The following is a 12,404-nucleotide window of genomic DNA, read 5'->3' on the forward strand; positions in this document are numbered from 1 at the left end:
CCAGAACGAAGAACGGACACGACATGATTTGGGTAGTCGTGGATCGTTTCACCAAGAGTGCACACTTCATAGCAGCCAACGAGAAGTGGTCTATGGATAAGCTCGCAAATGCTTACGTGAAGGAAATTGTAAGACTTCACGGTGTCCCTCTTACGATTGTATCAGATCGTGATAGTCGTTTCACGTCGAGGTTTTGGAGGAGTCTACAAGAGGAGTTGGGTACAAAGTTGTGTTTGAGTACTGCTTACCATCCGCAAACTGATGGTCAGAGCGAAAGAACGATTCAGACGTTGGAAGATATGCTGAGAGCATGTACCCTCGAATTCCAAGGGAATTGGGACGAACACTTACCTCTAGTAGAATTTTCCTACAACAATAGTTTTCACTCGAGCATCAAGATGGCACCTTATCAAGCCTTGTATGGACAGAAGTGTCGTACGCCGTCTTGTTGGCTTGAAGCCGGAGAGAAGCAGTTTATGGGCCCCGAGATAGTCCATGAGACTGCTGAGAAATTGAAGGTGATTCGGGAAAGAATGTTAGCAGCTCAGGATCGTCAGAAGAGCTATGCTGACAAGAAAAGACGACCGATAACCTTCGAAGTTGGGGATTCCGTTTTACTTAAAGTCTCACCGTGGAAGGGATATATACGATTTGGGAAACGAGGAAAGTTAAGTCCAAGGTTTATTGGACAGTTCAAAGTTCTTCAGAAGATTGGGAACCAAGCTTACAAGCTGGAATTGCCCGAAGAACTCAATGGTATTCATAACACCTTCCATGTGTGTTATTTGAGGAAATTCATGGGAGATGTTCCCGACATAATTCCAATCTCGGAATTAAGGATGGATGAGAATAAAAGGCTGATCGAAGAGCCTGAGGCAATTATTGACCGTAAGACTAAGAAGTTACGACGCAAGATGGTCAACTTGGTGCTAGTCCGATGGAAACATTCGAATGGGCCGAATCTCACTTGGGAAACAGAGGATGACATGATGAGTCGCTATCCACATCTGTTTGCTGATGCATGATTCCGGGACGGAATCATCCTAAGGGGGAGAGAATTGTAACGCCCGGGTTTTCAGGGCTAAGCATTTTTGTCAATGTAATAGTCTAGGTCAACTATTGTAACTCTTTTTGAAGTAATAAATATAAAATATTTGAGTATTATGTGAATTATGTGTGTTTATGTGTTTATTATTTAATTATAAGTGTATAATTAATAAAGAATAAAAATGAGCATCAAAATTAAAGTGTGAGATAATCCAGATATATCTACATAAAGTTTTAGAATATGTCTCAAGGTTTCCGTACATATAAAGAACGCCGAAATCCGAGCTATAACGAAGAAGTTATGACCCGCCGAAGTTTTACGGCAAAACTGACACGGCACCGGGAGACGTAAATAGTGAATTTACGATAGAAGACTTTTTAGCCTTAGCAATCTAAACAAAAGTCGTAGAATATGTTAAACTAAGAACATCGATAAAAAGAACGCCCAAATCTGACTTCGTATGAAAAAGTTATGATTTTTCTAAGATTCGGCTTAGCAGTGCACGGCCTGAAACTCGAATTTTAGTTCGAGCGGTTTTTGGCTTACATGACCTAAATGAGAGTTGAAGATCTCATTAATAGGAACTCAAAGGTAAAAAGACAGACGAAAACGGAGTCCGTATGAAGGAGTTATGAACTCTTCGCGGTCATTTAACAGTCTAAACTCCTCCTACTGTTAAATTTGAGATCGGTCGAGAATTAGCCGATAGAGTCTAAATGAAAGTTGTAGATCTTGATTTTACCTACGCGTGGATATAAATAACGTCAAAAACGGAGTTCGTATGAACGAGTTACAAATTATAATAGCATATTTACGTATTAAAATAAAGTATAAATCATGTATACGTACACATATATATACATATGTATATATCATTAGAAAGGTATCGACGATGCGGTCATTATAAGACTAATATTGAGTTCTTTCGACATTAGTTTAGTACAAATATCATTAAATCCATTTAAAATAGTATTATAGAGGGGTGTTTAGTTGTTTATATAACTAAAAGATCATTAAGTAATTATGGAGGGTAGTTTTTGAAAATTCAATTAGTATAAATAAGAGCCTTGGGCTCTCATATTTCTTGCACCATTCTCTTGATTCAAGAGTCTTTCTCTCCTTATCCCCCGAGCATTTCGGTCCCTCGTGATTCGACTTCTCTTTCTGTAGTTTAGTATAGTAAGGTGAGCGCTGAAGCGCTGCACGAATCTTTCTTAGAAAGATTCAGCGACGAAGTTCTGCCCCTGCAGAGCCCGACTCCTAGCTAAAACCCCATTGTAAGTAAGTTATGCTTACCTTATTTTAATATAGCTTATATTTAAAATTAGTATTGTTATTATGAACTTATAATAAATACTTGGGCTATTATTATGGGTTATATAAGTATTTTTTTTAACGCTTATATAATAATAATAATAGCTAGACTATTAATTAGTCTCGGCGAATAATAGACTAAACTCTAGTGGTAATAATACTAGGTTTCATCGAAGAAAATTCTATTTAAGAAGCGAAGCGCTGTCTGAGTTCGGAATCACCACCTTTTCAGGTGAGTGCATAGTTACTTTCAGCTTACACATAGATATGAAGTATTTAATATAAATTACATGCTATGTGTGAATATTATCTGAATACTTGCTATCTATGCTGATGAACGTTTTATACATGTTTTCAAAGATTTAAACTGTATATGTATTTTATATCTACAAAATGTGTTGGGTAAAACATGGGTAGATGTAATAGTTGCTGTGTGACAAAATAAAATAATGAGAGGCCTCGTTATAGATGTTATTGATGATCCAGTCATCTAGCGGAGTATAGATGACGACCACGGACTATTCTAGACAGTCCAGTGGAACACTAGCAGGCTCGCAACCTGTAGGTGTTTATTTGAACTGTGTGCTCACCAGATGTACTCCATCCCCCACATGGTTGCCTATTAGGACATTTATTGCTGAGGAATCCCCTTAGCAGTAGTGTCCGTCCCGATGATGATCCTTAGGCTAGGTCCCTTATGATAGGTGTTTAGGGACGTAAAGTGAGGATAACGGGAACGGGTAATCGGGTTATTGTTGATTGATGAAATTAATAAACTTATTTATTGTGGGTTGAAAACCCTATGTGCTCACCAGGCTCCCAAGCCTGACCCACTCAGTTTTATGTATTACAGGTAGTGGCGCTTGAGCATATATATGATGTTTGGACGAGGGATTACGGATATAGGCCTGTAGATATGAAATAATGTAGTAAGGCTTGTATTGTACTGTTTATGCTTTTGATCTGTACGAACATGACATCCCGAGTCTTTTAATGAAATACATTTCTATGGAAATGCTTTTGATAAATCTTTATCATGTTATTGTTTTGGGACAAATTCCGCAACACTTTTATTTAAAATGTTACTCTGATTTTTAAACAAAGCATAAACAAACCGGTCTTTTCTGGCCGTGATTTTGGGGATGTCACAGTTGGTATCAGAGCATTAGTTTAAGCGAACTAGGAATTTGTAGGATTTCTAGACTTAAACTTAGAATGCTAAGCGATGATTGTGAGGTGTGAGCACTAGCTTATTTTAGGAATTGTGCCTAAAATGCTTTTATGTGCTAAATGCTTTATGCATGATATGCTGTTATTTTGTTCGGATCTATGGTCTGTTGCCGACCGGATCTGGAAACCTTATGTGTTTAGGATTCTAAACGTACGACTACGATATTAGAACTAGCATGTAAACGTTTCGGAGTGATAAGGACGATTTAAAACGTCTCTCCTAAATAAAGATCTGAATTCACCTTATTCGGTGTATAGATCAAGATGGTAAGGACCCGTAGCGGAAACGTAAATGCAAATGGAAACGGACACCAACCCCCCGTGATCGAGCAAATACCAGTTGTGGAAGCCGTTGCCGGACCAATAACGATGGCCGGAGTGCAAGCGATGATCCAGGCAATGTTGGATCGTCAAATGGAGGAAACCAGGCGTTTGCTCCAGCAAAATCGAGAGGAAGCGACTATTCAAATCGAACAGCCCGAGTTGAACGAAGGGCAGACTGAGGAAGGAGACTACAGTGGAACCGTTGGTCAAGCCAACCCACCAATAGTTCAACAAAACAACCAAGGTGACGAAGTCGAGAGGAATGGATGCAAGTACAAGGATTTTCTGACTTGCAAGCCATCAACTTTCACGGGAAAAGAGGATCCAATCGGGGTCATGGATTGGATCTCGGAGATGGAGTTAGCTTTCATGACGTGCGGTTGCAGAGGAAAGCTACAAACCACATTTGCAGTACGTCAGTTTCGAGGAGGCGTTGTACGTTGGTGGAATACCTTGGGGAAGACTTTAAGCCCCAACAAGCCCCTGCAACTGACATGGGCAGAATTTCTGGTGCAATTCAAAAGAAAATACTGCTCTGCTCAAAACCTGCTAGAGTTAGAGAACCAGTTTCTAACCCTGAAGAAGGGAAACATGTCAATCGATGAATACACGAACAACTTCACAGAAAAGATGGAGTTTGCCATGCGTCTTGTTCCGGATGAGCTGACGAAAATTGATAAGTACGCGAAGGGACTTCCATGGGAGTACGCGGTGCCAGTACGTCAGGCACCTACTTTGGAGGCAGCTATCTGGGCTGCCAAGTATGTGGAGGACATGATTAAGGGAAGAGCTGCCAGCAAAATCGAGGTTGGCGAGAAGAGGAAATTTGAAGGGTCTGCTAAACCCAACAAAAAGAAGAGCAAGTTCGGTTCAAAAAAATTCGGGGGAGGAAACGAATTTAAATGGTGCGAGAAGTGCAATAAGAAGCACTCAGGAAAATGTGGTGATGAAGTAACCTGCTACAAGTGTGGGAAAACAGGGCATTATGCTAATGAGTGCACCACCAACAAGAAGGTGTGCTACGAGTGTCGTGAAGAAGGGCATATTGCTAAGGATTGCCCAAGGAAGAAAGATGCGGGAAGGCCCAACATACCACCAAAGCCAAAGGCGAGAGCCTTTCAGTTGACGCTCGAGGCTGCAAAGGAGGCAGCAAACGTCGCTTCAGGTACCTTTCTTGTAAATGGTTTGCCTGCAAATATACTATTTGATTCCGGAGCCAATTACTCCTTTGTGTCGCATAAATTTAGTGCGAAATTAGCATTACCTGTAGAAAAACTAGATAATGCCCTGATTGTAGAAGTTGCCAGTGGCAAATTCGTACCTGTTAGTAATCGTATTAGGAACATCGTCATTGACCTAAACGGAAACGAATTCCATGAGGAACTATTACCCATAGAGTTAAACGGTTTCGACATCGTTTTGGGTATGGATTGGCTTAGCGCCAACGATGCCGAGATATTATGCCGAAAGAAGATAGTTAGGATAAACCCACCCGGAAAGGAATCATTTATGGTGTACGGGGACAAACGCAGAGTAAATTCTGGAATCATCTCCCTGATGAAAGCCAGGAAATGTTTATCCAAAGGATGTGCATCATACTTGGCATTCGTAATCGATGCTAAGAAGGAAAAGAAAGAGGTGCAGAATATACCGGTTGTGTGCGATTATCCGGAAGTCTTTCCCGAAGATCTTCCCGGATTACCACCTGATAGGCAAGTAGAGTTTCGTATAGACTTATTACCAGGAACAACACCGATAGCAAAGGCACCTTACCGATTAGCACCGACGGAGATGAAGGAGCTCATGACACAACTTCAGGAGCTGTTGGACAGCGGTTTCATTCGACCTAGTTCATCACCCTGGGGAGCTCCGGTGTTATTCGTGAAGAAGAAGGACGGAAGCATGAGGATGTGCATAGACTACCGGGAGCTGAATAAGGCAACGGTGAAGAACAAGTATCCATTGCCAAGGATTGATGATCTATTCGATCAACTGCAAGGTTCGAGCTACTTCTCAAAGATCGATCTTAGGTCAGGATATCATCAGCTGAAGGTGAGGGAGCAGGATATTGAGAAGACTGCATTCAGAACAAGATATGGACACTACGAGTTCTTGGTTATGTCATTCGGACTAACAAATGCTCCCGCAGCATTCATGGATTTGATGAATAGGGTTTGTAAACCATTCCTCGATAAATCTGTGATAGTGTTCATCGACGACATTCTCATTTACTCGAAAAGCCAGGAGGAGCATGGCAAGCATCTACGAGAAGTGTTGGAGGTGTTAAAGAAGGAGAAGCTTTTTGCAAAGTTCTCTAAATGCGACTTTTGGATACGGGAAGTCCAATTCTTGGGTCATGTTGTTAACCAGGAAGGAATAATGGTTGACCCCGCCAAGATCGAGGCTGTAATGAAGTGGGAACGTCCGAAGAATCCCACGGAGATTCGAAGCTTTCTAGGATTAGCCGGATATTACCGACGATTTATCCAAGGCTTTTCTTCGATAGCTGCTCCATTAACATCTTTGACCCATAAAGGAGCTACATATACATGGAGTGAGAAACACGATGAGGCGTTCGAGAAGCTAAAGAAGAAGTTATGTGAAGCACCGATACTTTCTCTACCCGATGGAGTCGAAGATTTCGCAGTTTATAGTGATGCATCTGGAGTCGGGTTAGGTTGTGTTCTGACCCAAAGAGAAAAGGTGATAGCATACGCATCTCGACAATTGAAAGAGCACGAAAAGAACTACCCCACTCATGATCTGGAGTTGGCAGCGGTAGTATTCGCCTTAAAGATATGGAGGCATTACCTCTACGGCACGAAGTGCAAGCTCTTCACTGATCATAAGAGTCTCCAGTATCTCTTTAATCAGAAGGAGTTGAACATGAGGCAACGACGCTGGCTAGAACTTCTCAAGGACTACGACTGTGAGATACTTTACCACCCAGGTAAAGCAAATATTGTTGCTGATGCTCTCAGTCGGAAAGTCAATCTTGAAAGAAAAAGGCCAAGAGCGTTAAGAATTGAAGTCGTCTCGACGATTGTGGAAAGTATCAGGAAAGCTCGAGAAGAAGCCTTAGAAAAGAATGACCGAAAGGAAGAACGTTTGGGAAAGACGTTAGTGTTCGGTACGAACAGTCGAGGACTGAAGGTATTCCAAGATCGAATTTGGGTACCTAAGACGGGAGGAATAAGAGATCTTCTAATGGAAGAAGCACACAAGACCATGTACTCGATTCATCCCGGTAGCACTAAAATGTATAGGGACCTAAAGCCCTACTACTGGTGGCCGACGATGAAGCTCGATGTTGCGAAGTATGTGGCTGAGTGTGTAACATGCGCGAGGGTTAAGGCACAACATCAGAAACCGTATGGGAGTTTAGAACCTTTACCTGTACCCATGGGTAAATGGGAAGACATCACCATGGATTTTGTGACTAAACTGCCCAGAACGAAGAACGGACACGACATGATTTGGGTAGTCGTGGATCATTTCACCAAGAGTGCACACTTCATAGCAGCCAACGAGAAGTGGTCTATGGATAAGCTCGCAAATGCTTACGTGAAGGAAATTGTAAGACTTCACGGTGTCCCTCTTACGATTGTATCAGATCGTGATAGTCGTTTCACGTCGAGGTTTTGGAGGAGTCTACAAGAGGAGTTGGGTACAAAGTTGTGTTTGAGTACTGCTTACCATCCGCAAACTGATGGTCAGAGCGAAAGAACGATTCAGACGTTGGAAGATATGCTGAGAGCATGTACCCTCGAATTCAAAGGGAATTGGGACGAACACTTACCTCTAGTAGAATTTTCCTACAACAATAGTTTTCACTCGAGCATCAAGATGGCACCTTATCAAGCCTTGTATGGACAGAAGTGTCGTACGCCGTCTTGTTGGCTTGAAGCCGGAGAGAAGCAGTTTATGGGCCCCGAGATAGTCCATGAGACTGCTGAGAAATTGAAGGTGATTCGGGAAAGAATGTTAGCAGCTCAGGATCGTCAGAAGAGCTATGCTGACAAGAAAAGACGACCGATAACCTTCGAAGTTGGGGATTCCGTTTTACTTAAAGTCTCACCGTGGAAGGGATTTATACGATTTGGGAAACGAGGAAAGTTAAGTCCAAGGTTTATTGGACCGTTCAAAGTTCTTCAGAAGATTGGGAACCAAGCTTACAAGCTGGAATTGCCCGAAGAACTCAATGGTATTCATAACACCTTCCATGTGTGTTATTTGAGGAAATTCATGGGAGATGTTCCCGACATAATTCCAATCTCGGAATTAAGGATGGATGAGAATAAAAGGCTGATCGAAGAGCCTGAGGCAATTATTGACCGTAAGACTAAGAAGTTACGACGCAAGATGGTCAACTTGGTGCTAGTCTGATGGAAACATTCGAATGGGCCGAATCTCACTTGGGAAACAGAGGATGACATGATGAGTCGCTATCCACATCTGTTTGCTGATGCATGATTCCGGGACGGAATCATCCTAAGGGGGAGAGAATTGTAACGCCCGGGTTTTCAGGGCTAAGCATTTTTGTCAATGTAATAGTCTAGGTCAACTATTGTAACTCTTTTTGAAGTAATAAATATAAAATATTTGAGTATTATGTGAATTATGTGTGTTTATGTGTTTATTATTTAATTATAAGTGTATAATTAATAAAGAATAAAAATGAGCATCAAAATTAAAGTGTGAGATAATCCAGATATATCTACATAAAGTTTTAGAATATGTCTCAAGGTTTCCGTACATATAAAGAACGCCAAAATCCGAGCTATAACGAAGAAGTTATGACCCGCCGAAGTTTTACGGCAAAACTGACACGGCACCGGGAGACGTAAATAGTGAATTTACGATAGAAGACTTTTTAGCCTTAGCAATCTAAACAAAAGTCGTAGAATATGTTAAACTAAGAACATCGATAAAAAGAACGCCCAAATCTGACTTCGTATGAAAAAGTTATGATTTTTCTAAGATTCGGCTTAGCAGTGCACGGCCTGAAACTCGAATTTTAGTTCGAGCGGTTTTTGGCTTACATGACCTAAATGAGAGTTGAAGATCTCATTAATAGGAACTCAAAGGTAAAAAGACAGACGAAAACGGAGTCCGTATGAAGGAGTTATGAACTCTTCGCGGTCATTTAACAGTCTAAACTCCTCCTACTGTTAAATTTGAGATCGGTCGAGAATTAGCCGATAGAGTCTAAATGAAAGTTGTAGATCTTGATTTTACCTACGCGTGGATATAAATAACGTCAAAAACGGAGTTCGTATGAACGAGTTACAAATTATAATAGCATATTTACGTATTAAAATAAAGTATAAATCATGTATACGTACTCATATATATACATATGTATATATCATTAGAAAGGTATCGACGATGCGGTAATTATAAGACTAATATTGAGTTCTTTCGACATTAGTTTAGTACAAATATCATTAAATCCATTTAAAATAGTATTATAGAGGGGTGTTTAGTTGTTTATATAACTAAAAGGTCATTAAGTAATTATGGAGGGTAGTTTTTGAAAATTCAACTAGTATAAATAAGAGCCTTGGGCTCTCATATTTCTTGCACCATTCTCTTGATTCAAGAGTCTTTCTCTCCTTATCCCCCGAACATTTCGGTCCCTCGTGATTCGACTTCTCTTTCTGTAGTTTAGTATAGTAAGGTGAGCGCTGAAGCGCTGCACGAATCTTTCTTAGAAAGATTCAGCGACGAAGTTCTGCCCCTGCAGAGCCCGACTCCTAGCTAAAACCCCATTGTAAGTAAGTTATGCTTACCTTATTTTAATATAGCTTATATTTAAAATTAGTATTGTTATTATGAACTTATAATAAATACTTGGGCTATTATTATGGGTTATATAAGTATTTTTTTTAACGCTTATATAATAATAATAATAGCTAGACTATTAATTAGTCTCGGCGAATAATAGACTAAACTCTAGTGGTAATAATACTAGGTTTCGTCGAAGAAAATTCTATTTAAGAAGCGAAGCGCTGTCTGAGTTCGGAATCACCACCTTTTCAGGTGAGTGCATAGTTACTTTCAGCTTACACATAGATATGAAGTATTTAATATAAATTACGTGCTATGTGTGAATATTATCTGAATACTTGCTATCTATGCTGATGAACGTTTTATACATGTTTTCAAAGATTTAAACTGTATATGTATTTTATATCTACAAAATGTGTTGGGTAAAACATGGGTAGATGTAATAGTTGCTGTGTGACAAAATAAAATAATGAGAGGCCTCGTTATAGATGTTATTGATGATCCAGTCATCTAGCGGAGTATAGATGACGACCACGGACTATTCTAGACAGTCCAGTGGAACACTAGCAGGCTCGCAACCTGTAGGTGTTTATTTGAACTGTGTGCTCACCAGATGTACTCCATCCCCCACATGGTTGCCTATTAGGACATTTATTGCTGAGGAATCCCCTTAGCAGTAGTGTCCGTCCCGATGATGATCCTTAGGCTAGGTCCCTTATGATAGGTGTTTAGGGACGTAAAGTGAGGATAACGGGAACGGGTAATCGGGTTATTGTTGATTGATGAAATTAATAAACTTATTTATTGTGGGTTGAAAACCCTATGTGCTCACCAGGCTCCCAAGCCTGACCCACTCAGTTTTATGTATTACAGGTAGTGGCGCTTGAGCATATATATGATGTTTGGACGAGGGATTACGGATATAGGCCTGTAGATATGAAATAATGTAGTAAGGCTTGTATTGTACTGTTTATGCTTTTGATCTGTACGAACATGACATCCCGAGTCTTTTAATGAAATACATTTCTATGGAAATGCTTTTGATAAATCTTTATCATGTTATTGTTTTGGGACAAATTCCGCAACACTTTTATTTAAAATGTTACTCTGATTTTTAAACAAAGCATAAACAAACCGGTCTTTTCTGGCCGTGATTTTGGGGATGTCACATAACCACACACGCTCCACCAACGACTCAGACAAAGTGTAAAGTGTAATTTCATGGATTAGCACCTTATTCACATTTTTCCTAAAGTAACTAAGATTGGGAATTTAATAAACATTTAGTTACTTTATTATATTCATCATACTTTGAATGAGAATTTATAAGTCCTTGTCTTACCCGTTCGGCTAACGACCCTCCACCAGTCAAGCAAGCGATGGGTGAGAATATACACCCATTAAGTCACCATTTTATAGGCAACAACCTTATACCCACCTTATAGACCGGCTTCGTGAATGAGGCGTACTAGCGGTAAGACGACTTTATTCTTATACATATATATATATATATATATATATATATATATATATATATATATATATATATATATATATATATATAATTATTAAATCATCATAATATAAGTATAAGGGTTGAATTTTAACTTTTAAAATTCTAGGGGTTGGAACTTAAAGTTTTAACTTAACTTTACTTGTTCCAAAACTTGAGGGCAAGTTTTGTAACTTTCAAAACTTTTCATTTCTTGTAACTTATGAGTTTAATAGAGTAATAAAATGAAGACTCTTCATTTTTATAACTCTTGTGTTTTCTTAATGGTTTTAACTCAAGTATGACTCTTGGTTTTCCATAACTTACGGATAAGTTATGGACTCCATTAAAACACATTATGATCAAGAATTAAACTACCAAATAGGTTACAAATAATTCCTATGATCACCTAAAACATCATAAGAACAAGAACATGAATATGAACACAATCAAAAATTACATAAAACTTTGTAATTTTGATAACTAGTTGTTGTAAATGAATTAGCAAAGACATTACACCACCAAAAACAAGTTTACAATTACCAAAACAGTTTAGGGTAATGTTTCTAATTCATTTTCCAGCAACTGAATCGAAATTCTGCACTCAGTCGACCCTACTCGCCGAGTGCATGAACATGACTCGTCGAGTTGGTTGAAGATACTCATGGACTCGACGAGTCCCCCCTATAGACTCGACGAGTCCATTCGCAGACAGCAAAATTTCCGATTCTGTTTTCAACTTTTAAGCACAAATAAGAACAAACAAGCCTAGGCTCTGATACCACTGATAGGTTTTGAGCATTCTAACACTTCCTAAGTGTACATGCAACCCTAATAACCTTGGATCTATGTTTGTCTAATTGTCATGCAAAGTTGAATTCCAAGGTTATATTCCTATCTAGCATACATGGGGAACAATTTTAACATAGATAGAATAACTTACCTTGTTGTTGCTTGTGTTCCTTGAAACCTTGTGAGCCTAGCACCCCAAGTGTGATGCCTCAAATGCTTCACACAACACCAAATGCTCTTGGAAGAACTTATGAGAGAACACACACTCTTCAAAATCGGCCAAGCCCTCTTGTTTCTTAGTGTAACCGATTTTGGAAGGAGATCATGTTACTTATATAGTGTTGACACACCTAGGGTTAAACCCTAATGTGTCATGACTCTTCATTTCCATGACCCATGGGTTTGTAACTCCCA

At 39.6% G+C, this 12,404-nt stretch overlaps 1 long non-coding RNA gene across 1 annotated transcript; it reads left to right on the top strand.

Moving 5' to 3' along the window:
- Positions 1 to 2,150: 2,150 nt before the first annotated feature.
- LOC145038673 (uncharacterized) lies at positions 2,151 to 3,390 on the top strand. Its single transcript, XR_013679492.1, has 2 exons — positions 2,151 to 2,325; positions 3,216 to 3,390. It is a non-coding gene; the product is annotated as an uncharacterized LOC145038673 (long non-coding RNA).
- The last annotated feature ends 9,014 nt before the right edge of the window (positions 3,391 to 12,404 follow it).

Source organism: Lactuca saligna, chromosome 4 (genome assembly GCF_052625555.1).
Source record: "Lactuca saligna cultivar CGN05327 chromosome 4, ASM5262555v1, whole genome shotgun sequence".
Classification (NCBI taxonomy): domain Eukaryota; kingdom Viridiplantae; phylum Streptophyta; class Magnoliopsida; order Asterales; family Asteraceae; genus Lactuca; species Lactuca saligna.